Source organism: Macrobrachium rosenbergii, chromosome 52 (assembly GCF_040412425.1).
Source record: "Macrobrachium rosenbergii isolate ZJJX-2024 chromosome 52, ASM4041242v1, whole genome shotgun sequence".
NCBI lineage: Eukaryota > Metazoa > Arthropoda > Malacostraca > Decapoda > Palaemonidae > Macrobrachium > Macrobrachium rosenbergii.
The window spans coordinates 21,392,640-21,404,788 of NC_089792.1; the positions used below are offsets into that span (position 1 = coordinate 21,392,640).

Sequence of the window (12,149 nt, forward strand, 5' to 3'; positions counted from 1 at the left end):
AGTTCTAATGAGTTCAGATACCACTTGGAAAAGCAGTGTCATTTTGAAATTAGAAATACCAATATTTTGCCAGAGGACATCCTAGTGAGGCATCAGACTATCATCATCTCAGCTTGCCCAAACAACACTATACTGTACTCTACTCCCCAGCCTTGTCCGATTATTTTCCATTTGAATGTGATTAGTCAGACGTTTGATCTGTTTAAATTAGTATGAAGGTTTAATGTATTTACATTGTATTTTTACAAGCAGAATTTTATTTTTCTTCGTTTCTGGATATTGATCTCGTTACAGAATATGACAGGTTATGCAGCCATTTGCTATTATGAAATATATAATGAAGATCTACTTAAGTAATTTTAGAGTTTGGGACTGTAATTTGTTTCATGAATTTAAGTAATATAAAAATATCCAGGAGCCAAAGATTTGTCAACTTTTTTGCAAGTTTTTCAAAGTTATTCTTTGTTCCTGTTTGAATGAGTATTGCATTCAGTGTGAAAGAGAATAACAAAAATCAACTAAGGAAATAAATTATAAAGTATAAATGGAAATAATAATAGACAAAAAATGTTTCTAAGGCAAAAAACGTGTTCAACATTTAAATGCACTCCACCCTTGTTTGACAAGATAGCTGCTGAAGAAAGAGAGGTATTGTTAAATCATTTGTATAATTAAAAGATACGTTTTGTATGAAATGTATCTTAATGATCATTCGGTAATACAACTGACTAGTTTGTTGAATTTGGCAAGTTCCCTCAATTGGTGACAGTCCCCAACACTATCAAAATAATGTTTCTCTTCTGAAGTCTCATAATTCCCTTTTCACATTGGTTAAAACAATCAGATATTTGTTTTTTCCATGCAGTCAACCTGCCCTTCAGGTATTTTATCTTTGTTTTTTTTCAGTGTAGTCAGGCTGTCCTCAAGTACTGATAAAATGAAATATGACTATATCCATGAAAGATGATGTTCTGGTCATTAATTGTGTAGTAATACTGAGGATACAACTCTTCTAAAGTTTGTTAGTGAATAGGCTTTTTTGTGCCTCTGATTCCTACATTTTTGTACTGTATATAATTTTTCTCCTAGGTTTTGAGGAAGAAAATTCCTCAGAAAAAGTTAAAAGACAAATGAAAATTAGATTTTATATCAATTTCAGATGCCCATGAACAAGCAGTTTGTCATTATTCATAACATATTTCAAGTTTTTTTATCCTACAAAATGTAGGTGTGGTTTTATTCAACAATTAGTCACTAAAAAGTGCCAAAAACATACTTCCAAAGATTAAGTTTACAGACTGAGATCTTCTGAGTTTTAGCAGCTCGGCCACACACCAGTACGCAAGTGCATGGGTGTTTGTGGTTTTGTCTAAGAGAAATTAGCTATATTATGTAGCTGTTGAGAATATAACAACATTTTATGGGAACTTTCACTTAGTATCAATAATAATGTGTTAATAACTTTTATAAAAAAATGTTGTAAATTTGTGTTATGTTGTAATAAAGATTAAATTTGCTGTCACACACAGTTCATAAATTTGTTTATGCTATGGAGTTTCAGTTTGAAAGCTTAATGTATGTTATAGCTCGTAAAAATTTCTCATGGCAGATAGAAACCGTGCTTTGGTGGGAAATATTTAGGTTATCGTAAGAGTTGCTTTCTATTGAATTGTAAATTTTTTTTCAGCAATTTTTTTTAAAGTGCACTGAAAAATATAATGAAAGTGCACAAATTAATTTTATATTTCAATGCCTTAGTTATTTGTCATGGTTTTATTATTTTTAGAGTCTTTCAACTGCTGATTACAAAATAAGTATTGATTTGTAGTTGATATGAATGAGACTTTTTGTGTGAAAGAACACAAAGCAATAGTGAATAAAAGTGGGAGCAATTAGCAACAAGGCTGAAGTTTTTAAATAATTGCATGAATTTTGTTGCATAGAATCTTAGAAGAAACATATTATAAACTTGTATTTCGATATATGTACCTGCATTTTATGAAGAAAGTTTTGTATTTTTAAGTCACAAAGGTTTATTAATGTTCTCAAACTTCTTGTGTTTTTATTCCATCCATTTCATTGGTGTTTTTCCTTCTAGCTATTGTTTGTAAATTGTATAGCATCAGAAGTGATCAAAAACACACAAAAATACCTGTTTTCTTTTTTTCAAATTTAACAATTGGAAAGGACTGTTAAATACAGCTATGTAGTGTTCTGCATATACTGTATTGCTGAATGCATTTATACTATGACTTTGGAACTTATACATTATAAAAGAGATTTTGAAATAATTTAGCACTCTTGCAGAAAGTCAAAATCCTGGTGATAGGATTAACTTTTTCTTGCTCCAGTAAATCTAACAATTTTGTGTGTTACATGTGGTTTCAAAATATTGTGTATATTGTACTAGCAAACAGAATATCAACAATAGTAATTATAGGAGAAAAACAGTTCACAATTTATATTCTAAATTGGTAATGTGTAACTGTACAATGTATTGTAGATCAATAGCTTTTTGGCTTTATTTTTGTACATATCTTTTTGCAGAATTAATATATTCTTGTTCATTACTACTTGATTTGCTTGCAATTTGATTTTTTTTTTTTTTTCATTTCTCAGAAAAGTCAGTTAAAAATGGTTTTGTTCACATACGGAACAAACCTTGGTCTTAACGTAAGGATAAATTCTCTGGCGCCAGCTGGAGTCTGGTTAAAAATGACACAAAGAATTGGTGGTAACAGGCATCAGCCAATAGGGAAGAAGGAGGAAGCTACCCGACCTTCTTTATCCTGCTATGCATCATCGATTCAGTTCCTCTCAAACCATCTTCGTAGCAAGACAGTTCAGTGCCCATCTTTTGCAAGAAGCTGGTTATTTCGCACTTTCTGTCCGCATACGCCTACAGCATTCTGGTTCTTTCTTTCTATTTTTGTTGTGTATTTTTGGTCTGTGTTTTACTTGCATTTCCCAAATGCAAGGCCGTGTTTCAGGCAAGCCTCCCAGGCATCAGAGACATTGTCCTAGAGATGGTAGCAACCCTTATCCCTGTTACAGTGAACCCCCCAAATTTGCAGGGGATGCGTACCACCCCCTCCCCCACGTGAATAGCTAAAACCTACGAATACTTAGAACCCTTCTAGAAACACTTAGAACTGCCTATTTTGATAGGTCAAACAGACACAAAACAAACTAAAAATGCTTATACAGGTATTATCCTACTTACGATTGGGTTAGGTTCCCAAAAAAATCGTTCGTTGGAAAAAAACGTAAGAATACCAAAAATATCTCGAACTTAGCCTCGCCTACACTAGGGTATTCGGTACCATGTATTCGTATATGGTAGCCTAGCCTACACTGTAAAGTATACTCTATACATACACGGTATAGTAATTATTAATATCAGCTAATTCTGGAGGTTCATGCAAAGTGACTTATGATAATTCATTGCAAAAAGAAATTGAATAACAAACAAGAATTAGCTTAGCCTACACCATGGTATATTGTATACATATACGGTAGCATACCCTACGTTATACTGTACTGTACTCTATATTCACATATTGTGTTATACAAACGTCAACATAATGAATATGCATCTTTTCCATGGATCTTTTAAAATTTATGCCTTAATTCACAGTGTCCAATAATATTGTATATATTCTTATATTGCTTTTGTATTATTAAATTGCAATCATAGTGATCAATGTTTTGGTTTGGAAATCATTTATGCAGTGTTTATTTCACCGTATTTAATTCAGTTCAGAGTGCTTTTCTTGCTTCTAGTTAGCATAAATGAATCTCTAGATACTTTTTTTATATGGGGCAAGGTTATTTTTGTTATACAGTGTTTTTAAGTCAAAATATAACTAAAATACGTCTCGTTGTGAAATTAATTTATCTATTTTAAGAAGGCATTTTGCTTACCCCATATAAAAATGGGAAAAAAGCATGTTGAATTTTCGTTAATAGATGACGATGGCCGTTTGGGGGCGTTTGTTTTGTGTAAAAAAAATTCAAGATTCCATTCGCTATTTTCACTTAATTTCATCATAATATGAGCTTTACGTATTTATCATTTATCGGCGTAAAAATAACTACTGTAATGTGTTCTTTTATGCCCAGTAGTTTTGATTAAAATACTTTTCTCCAATTTTAAAATACAGTTTCATTCAGTTGCCGATGCACGATAATTTACAGTATAGTCATTAGCAGCTTGAACATTGTTTTCTCAGCTTCAGCTACAACTTGCAACTTGAATTAGCAGTATATTTCATTGACGATCTTTTATCCATACCGAACAAGGGTATAATGTAAAAATATATCAGTCCTATTCTACTTAACGTCATTTGTACTATAACCTACGGTAAATGTTTATTACCGTGTGATGGTTGAAATACCAGGTAAATGGCTGTTGTTATCCGATTCGGTTATAAGCAAAACAACAGTTTCTCAGTTGGTTGTTTATGGCTGTATGCATTTACGCAAGAGTATAACGTTGCTAACAATAGTTTTGTCATTCTCTTTTATTTTTTTAACTAGAAGATGGGATAAAGAGATGGAGGAAAAGATGTCTATTGTAATTTGGTCTCTCTCACTGCCTGATTATGTTGCTGCCTGCATCCACCGAAATTTAAAAATATTTTGTAAGTAATGTTGTAACGGTATTAATTGCTTATCCCATTGCAAAATCGAATTATCGTAAGGTGAATTATTGTAACTCGAGCATTACCTGAGGATTTTAATAGTTTTATTACAAAATGTGCATTTAGTCTTGAAAATGAGATGAAAATACAATAATTAGTAAATATTTGTCTGTGAAAAATACCACGAATGGGCTAATTTTCCGCAAATATTGGGTAGATACGTTCCATAGAGAAATCCGCTAATAGGTGAGTCCGCGAATCGTGAGACAGCGAATACGGGGTTTACTGTACTTGTCTTCTATGTCTACTGACCCTCTTCCCACTTGTAGTAGGTGTAGAGATTTGCTAATAAGAGGCAGTATAAGAGGAAATCAATGGCATCATCTTGAAGGCTTCTCATCTCCTTTGATGGCATGTGTTCTTATTCCTCCTTGTTCAACCTCTTCCATACCAAAGTCTCCTCTCGCTGCTTCTTCTAACAAAGATGATTATTCTTTGGTTTTGTCCTTAGGAGATTTGAGGGGGGTTTGGGAGGTCATTTGCAATGTTGCTGCCTCTGTTCTTTTGGGGGTGGTGCTCTCCCCCCCCCCTCCATGAGGAGGAGGCAGCTCCCTCTAGTAGTTTTTTCAGAAGGAGATACACAGAAAATGTCTGAGTGTTGGGCATTGCTAGGCCTATCAGTGGTACCAACCCTTTCTGGCCTTTTGTCTCACCACGTCGTCTGGTACCACAGCAACTTCCACCATGACAGTTTCCAGATCTTTTGTTTGTGACGTCATCTTGACTTACAACGGCTCCCCAGGCCTGTTTCCAATGCTACAGTCTCCTTGACGTCATCCCATATGTCAGCGGCTCTCCCAACACCTATCTCCTTGCCGCCCCCTTCCAGGCAGGGTCTGTCGACGTTCTCCCTTAAGTCACCTATGTCTGCTCCCTCTGAATCTCTCATCCAGGCTCTCTTTGACAGAGTTGAAGGTGTGTTTCTCAGGAAGTATGGCCGTATTGAGCTTCGATATCCAAGAGGAGACATCACGGATTGCCTTCCTCATCCTTGTCTTTGTCTTCGTCTTTTTTCGTGCCTCTTCTTTGTCCTCTTCTTCATCTGCCATTTTGCCCATCCCTGTCAGACATTAGAGGAAAAAGGATTTCATTATCTCTCTTAGGAAGAAGTTTCACAGGCAGTCTTCAGACCACCACTCTTCATCTCCTAAACCTGATGCTTGGCCGTCCAAGCATATCTGTGCTGTTCCCATTCCTTCATCTTCACATGACTGTACCTTCAGTATAGTGCATGTCTGTGTCTCTCCTGCTTTAGAACAAGCTCCATGGCTTACTCGGTTGTCCAACAAGTCCGTAGGGAGGATGTTAATGCTCCAGTTAAAAAGTCAGTTGTGAAGCAACTTTCTCAGGACAGAGACCTTCCTCACTCTCTAGTTCATGTTCTCCAGGGAGGGATAGCGAGCGGCACTCTCGCCCACACATTTGTGACTCTTAGTATGACTGTGCCTCAAGGAACAACAGACCAATGAACGGGCCGTGACTGTAGTCCTCATTCCCAATCTCACGGCCATGGCCGCTTTTCTAGAGGAGACATGCCCTGTAACTAACTCATCGGATCACACTCAGGCATTGAAGCTCTTCTAGGACTTAAGAAAGAGGGTGTCTTTCTTGGGATTACCATGCTCTAAGCATGCTGATTTCATTCTTAGCCAAGTGAATTCTCCCTGTTCCAGTAGATCCTTTAAGCTACTTCCGTCGCCATTACCTTGACATAGACACTTTTATGCAACCTCCAAGCTTTCCTTACAGCCTTAACAAGTTAACCTAGACCTCATATGTTTAGGCGCAGGCATCACTTTAGTTCAAATTAAAGTAGAGGGTCCATCCTTCACTCATGAAGAGGTGGTTGCCTTGGAATCAACCATTTCGTCAGCTTTCCAGGCCACCTCATGGTATGGGTGGCAGTCAAGTTTGGCAGTATTAGTCCGTAGAGTTTTGAGGGAGACCTAAAGCAAGCAGTAGAGTTTTGTGGGAGGAGTGCCTAGGGCCAGTGAGAGAGACCTAGGAGTGAAGCGTCAATTGTCAGAGCTGGGTGTAGGGGCGAAAGACTAGTTGAACCATCTAGTAGCTGGTTCCCTCCGAAGTTTCCCACAGGATAGCTGGTGTTGGGATTTTTCGAGTTTCATCCGGTAAAGCGAATGATTAGAGGCCTTGGTGGTGCAATGCCGTCAACCTATTCTCAAACTTTATATGGGTGCAACGTAGAGGCTTGATTGATGGGCAACAACAGTGGCTCAGATCTCTTCCTCTTCAATGGCCAACACTGAAGAGAGTGCCTCCTTCTTTAGGTTGTTAAAATCTGGTGGCAAGACGATTTTTTACTTGCGCACTCAACAGCTAATGTGTGGGCCAATTTGCTACTAAAGAGAAGAGATGCCACTCTTTCTAAAGTTTCGAAATTTGTCAGTACAGATTCCATTCTAGCTTTACGGAATGGGGATATCTTGACCTCTGCATCTCTCTTCCCCAAGAATCGGCTTGACTCTGCAATTGACAGGCATAGAGCAGACAGTAATGATCGTCTCATACATTGAGCTGTCACGAAATCATATGGCATTTCTTGTGCTGGCACTTCCAAACAAAGACCTCAATCTAGTTCTTACACGCCACCTAAGAGACCTCAAAGTGCGGCAGTACCACGCAGAGGTCATCAGCTTCACCACCTCAAACCAAGAAGACCACTCAGAAGTGGCCCTTTTAGCCCCGTTCTTCCAGGCCTGGAAGAGGAGGCAGAAGCAGAGCTGGAGGAGGTAGGTGATTGAGTGGGCACCCCTCCCCACTTGCTGCCTTCAATGGAGGGGTGCCTGGTGAGCCGTTGGGCAGCTTGGCAGCAGTACAGAGCAGAGACCTGGGTAGTAGATGTTCTAAGGATGGGATATCTACTACCCTTCGAGTTTCCTCCTCCCCTCTCCAAGCTTCCCCTTCACCAATCAACATATGCCCCAGGATCACCAAAGCATAGCCCAGTCCTTCCTGTCCAAACAGAAGCATCTAGCTCACCAGTGGCAGGTCATCTTAGGTTGTGTGTCATCCCTAGAAAAGCTGGTTCCTCACGGTTGTCTTCACCTTTGCTCTCTCTTCAGTGGAGACTGAAGGAATTTTGGTCCCCTTGTGAGGGATTCCCCCATGCTTCTGGTTCTCCTATTGAAAGACTTAGCATGGTGGCTTGACAACAAGACCCTGACCATAGGAGTGTCCCTTCACTTCCCCCCTCTGGAAATCCTTCTGTTCTCGGACGCCTCATACAAAGGCTGGGGAGCGTACTTGGAAGATCTCCTAGCACTGCGACTGTGGGGCCTCCAAGAGAAACAGCTTCATTTCAACATCCTGGAGCTGAAGGCAGCCTTCTTAGCACTTCAGGAATTCCAAGAAAGGGTGACAGGTCACTACGTGGTCCTCATGTCCGACAACACAACAGTGGTAGTTTATGTCAGCAAACAGTGGGGGCCAGTGTGTCGTCATCTTCACAAGTTGACTGTACAGTTACACCAGTGGGCAGTCTCCCATTCAGTAGACCTCTTAGCCAGATACATCTCAGGCAAGAGGAATGTCGTAGCAGACAAGCTGAGCCATCGGGGTCAGGTACTGGGGACAGAGTGGTCACTTCATCAAGAGGTAGTGGAATGGTTATTCCATCTATGGAGAAGGCCCACGACAGACCTTTTTGCAACAAGGTTCAACGGAAAACTAGTGGTTTTTTGTTCAGTCGTTTCAGATCCTTGGGCTGTGGTAGAGGATGCCTTTCAACATCCCTGGGACAACCTGGAATCATACACCTTTCCCTCCTTTTGCCTAATCCGTCAGGTGATCAACAGAGTGATGAAGATCCCCCAGAACCTCAGGATGTCCGTAGTGGCCCCCTTTTTGCCACACGCAGAATGGTTTCCCGATCTTCTAACCTTGTTGGCCGAAGCTTTGAGAGATATTTGTCCATGGGACAACCTTCTTTGCCAACTGCACATAAAGAGGTTTCACTGGTCAGTATGGTCCCTATCTCTTCACGGCTGGAGACTATCAAGTATATCGTGCGAGCAAAAGGTTTTTCTCGCAGAGCAACGACGGTGATGTCAGGCTACCTCAGATCATCATCTACAGCCGTGCATCAAGGAAAATGGACAGTATGCTGTGATTGGTGTTGTCAACGGGGTTTCTCTGCGGTCGGAACTTCTATTCAACAAGTAGTGGACTTCATCTTTCTCTGTAGGGAGAAACTACTCTCAATTTCAGCCATAAAGGGTTCTAGAGCTGCTCTAGGACTAGTTCTTCGTTTAAAAGACGTGGATCTCACTTCGTCAAGAGTTTTGAGCAGTCCTGTTCTCAAAGAGATCTCAGACCTCCAAATTGGGACCTGACCATGGTGCTCAGCAGTCTTACTCACCCTCCAAATGAACCCTTGCGAGGCTCAACAGACAGGAATTAATCCTCAAGATGGTTTTCTCACTGGTCTTGACTTCTTCAAAGAGGGTCGGTGAACTGCATGGACTCTTTTAATGTTAAACATATGAGGGGGTTGGAGTTCCATAACCTACGAATTTGTCCTGGAATTTGTAGCCAAGACTCAAAATTCCCCGTATTCATGATGACAGATTCAAATCTTTCTCGATCCCCCCCCTCTCCAGGATTTTGTTGGCGATGACCCAGACGAATTGCTGTTATGCCCCGTCAGGTCACTGCTAAGTTACCTAAAAATGATTCAGCATCTCAGACCTTATAGTTGAAGACTTTTTGTTACCACAGGCTGGAATAAGAAATAAGTGTCCAAGAATACTGTCTCCTTTTGGTTAAGTGAAGTGATTAGACAAGCATACGCCTCTACATCACATTCAGATACTGATACACTGCATCCAAGAGCACATGATGTTAGGGACCTAGTCCCTACCGTTGCTTACAAGAAGAACTTGTCAGTTCACAGGATTTTGAAGGTTGGCTTTACCATACCATCTTAAGATCCTTCTATCTGCAGGACATTGCCCACAGGTCCTTGGACACTTTGTCCTTGGGTCCGGTGTTGGCTGCTCAACAAGTTGTATAGCTCATCCAGTGCCCTTGGCAGGAAAGTTAGTATCTTACCTATGATGTTGGCTAGGAAAGTGAGAGTGAATGAGGTGACTGGTCTTGTTTCTTTCTCTTTTTCTTCTCTGCCAGCAGACAGTAGAGAGAATAATTCCATCATATGCTGGAACTGGTTAGATGCAGGTGAGCAAGCTTCCATTCTATAAAGTTTATATGTATGTTTCTACCCAGTATAAATTCTGTATAGAAGCCAGTCCCATTCCTCTATTACAATGGGAGATGGGAAATGGCAGTAAACAAATTGGCAGCTAATGTAAGTTTTCTTTTCTCCAACAGCTCTTTACCATCATCAAGACATGATAGAGATATGTACTGTGCATCATATCCTATTAGGCCAGATGTCTGGCTGTTCAGTAACCTATGCTCAATAGATCAGAGGCTTTTGGCTCCTTCTTATGTCCTTCCCATGGTCAGGAAGTGAACCCAGGTGGTCTGACCCTCCAGTCAGTTCTAAGACTAAGACTTTCTTACCCTCCCTCCAAGAGTAAGGCATCCTTACATTAAGACCAAGGCTTGTTCCGTATGTGAACAAATGACAAATTTTGAATCAATTTGTATTTTTCATAACTAACAAACCTTCGGTCTTAACATATATGGCCCACCTCAAGCCAACCCTCATTTTTTCCGGGGCTAGAAGGAAACTGAATTGATGATGCGTAGCAGGGTTAGAGCAGGTTGCTTAGCTTCCTCTTTCTCCCCTATTGACTGATGCCTGCTGCACCAATTCCTTGTGTTATTTTTAACCGGACTCCAGCTAACGCCAGAGAATTTATCCTTACTTTAAGACCGAAGGTTTTTTAGTTATGAAAAATACAGATTGATTTAAAATTTGTCATATTGTGTCCACTGAGTGGGCAAAAGCCAGAGGTACTTACCAGGCCTCCTACACCCTTTCATACCTTACCGCCCATAGGACAAGGGCCTCTGTAGGTATGAGCCAGCTTAATGTTAATCTTCCAACCATGGACATCAATCATAGTTGAGAAGGTCTGTAATAAATTAGCAACAAAAACATACTTAACAGTTGATAACCACTTCTTAATCTTTGGGAAAAAATCCAGAGAGATTTAATTCTTTCAGAAATACTTCCCATTTACCACAGTTTGTATAATATGTAGAACTATTCCCATGTCTTGGTGGTGCTTTTGTTTGAGGAGACATGTTGCTGTCAGGATAAGAGTTAATGGTTGTCTTGTATGATACGTTGACGTCATATGAATGGCAACTTAAAATCAGGTGAGGTTTTGGTATGATTGTGATCAATATTGCCTCAGTTTGTATCGCGGGATCATAGAGGCTTTCATGATGGAGGATTTTAGTTCCATCAAAGAGAGGTTCGACTTAGTTTTCGTCTTCGTAAGTTAAGATAATACACTGTGGAAATTAGCTTTCTTGCATCACTTGGAAAATAAATGTCTGCATATTGTAGACTTCAAAAATTATTTGCGCTCCAGATGCCCAGTCAGAGAAATATCGCTTAGAAAAATTAAAGAGAACAGATGGTTGTTTTAAACCAACACTTGGACTCATTGAATTCTGTATAGCTACAGTAATATTTCCTGAAGTGAAGGTGAACTTATAGATGAAAATTCCATGTTAGACCCCCTTCACAGAATGTATGGTAATGGTAACAAAAAACTGAAAATCTTTTAAGACTGCTAATAGGAAAAGTAAAGTGATGGAGAAATTTGTCTCGTAAAAGTCAAAAGAGAGAGCTAAGAGGTAGTGTTCCTTTATTATTATTATTATTATTATGATTATTATTATTATTGTTATAAAAAATGGGCTGGTAGATGGTTTAATAATAATTTATTATTATAATATTAGTTCTTTCTGTTAGTTGCTACCATTGTTAACATTATAATTAGAAACCACATGTACCAAATGTACATGTAAATATAAATACATGTACATGGTTTTCATAAACATGGTAAGGTAAGGTTAATCCCGTCCACTAGTGATTTTTTCCATCTGTGTTTGCTTTCCACAACAAAGTCCTACAAACCGTTGTAATGTGCAGTCATTTCCTTTGAGAAAGTTATAAGAGTGAAATGCATCCAGCATATTCAGGAATCAGATAGTTTTAGAATTTACACCACTTTATAAACAGATATTGCCATGCCTTTCAGTTTTAGGAGTTTGTTATTAAGTTATTTTTATAAATATTTCTGCAAAATGAATTCCTTTAATGTAGCCTTTTGAGTTGTGATCCAATGGTGATTGACAAGGAAATGGGGTGGTTCTGATTTTTAACATATATTTGTAAAAAATTCTTTTCAGTAGTTTCGCTTATATTCCAAATGTTAACTATATTAAAGAGTTTCATTTTGTCTAGTCTTCTTTAAGTGCAGGGCAGAACACTTCAGTTGGTTA

The 12,149-nt window shown here is 39.0% G+C and overlaps 1 pseudogene; it reads left to right on the top strand.

Moving 5' to 3' along the window:
- Positions 1–12,149, top strand: part of LOC136833740 (potassium voltage-gated channel subfamily KQT member 1-like) — a 708,908-nt pseudogene that overhangs the window by 630,148 nt on the left and 66,611 nt on the right.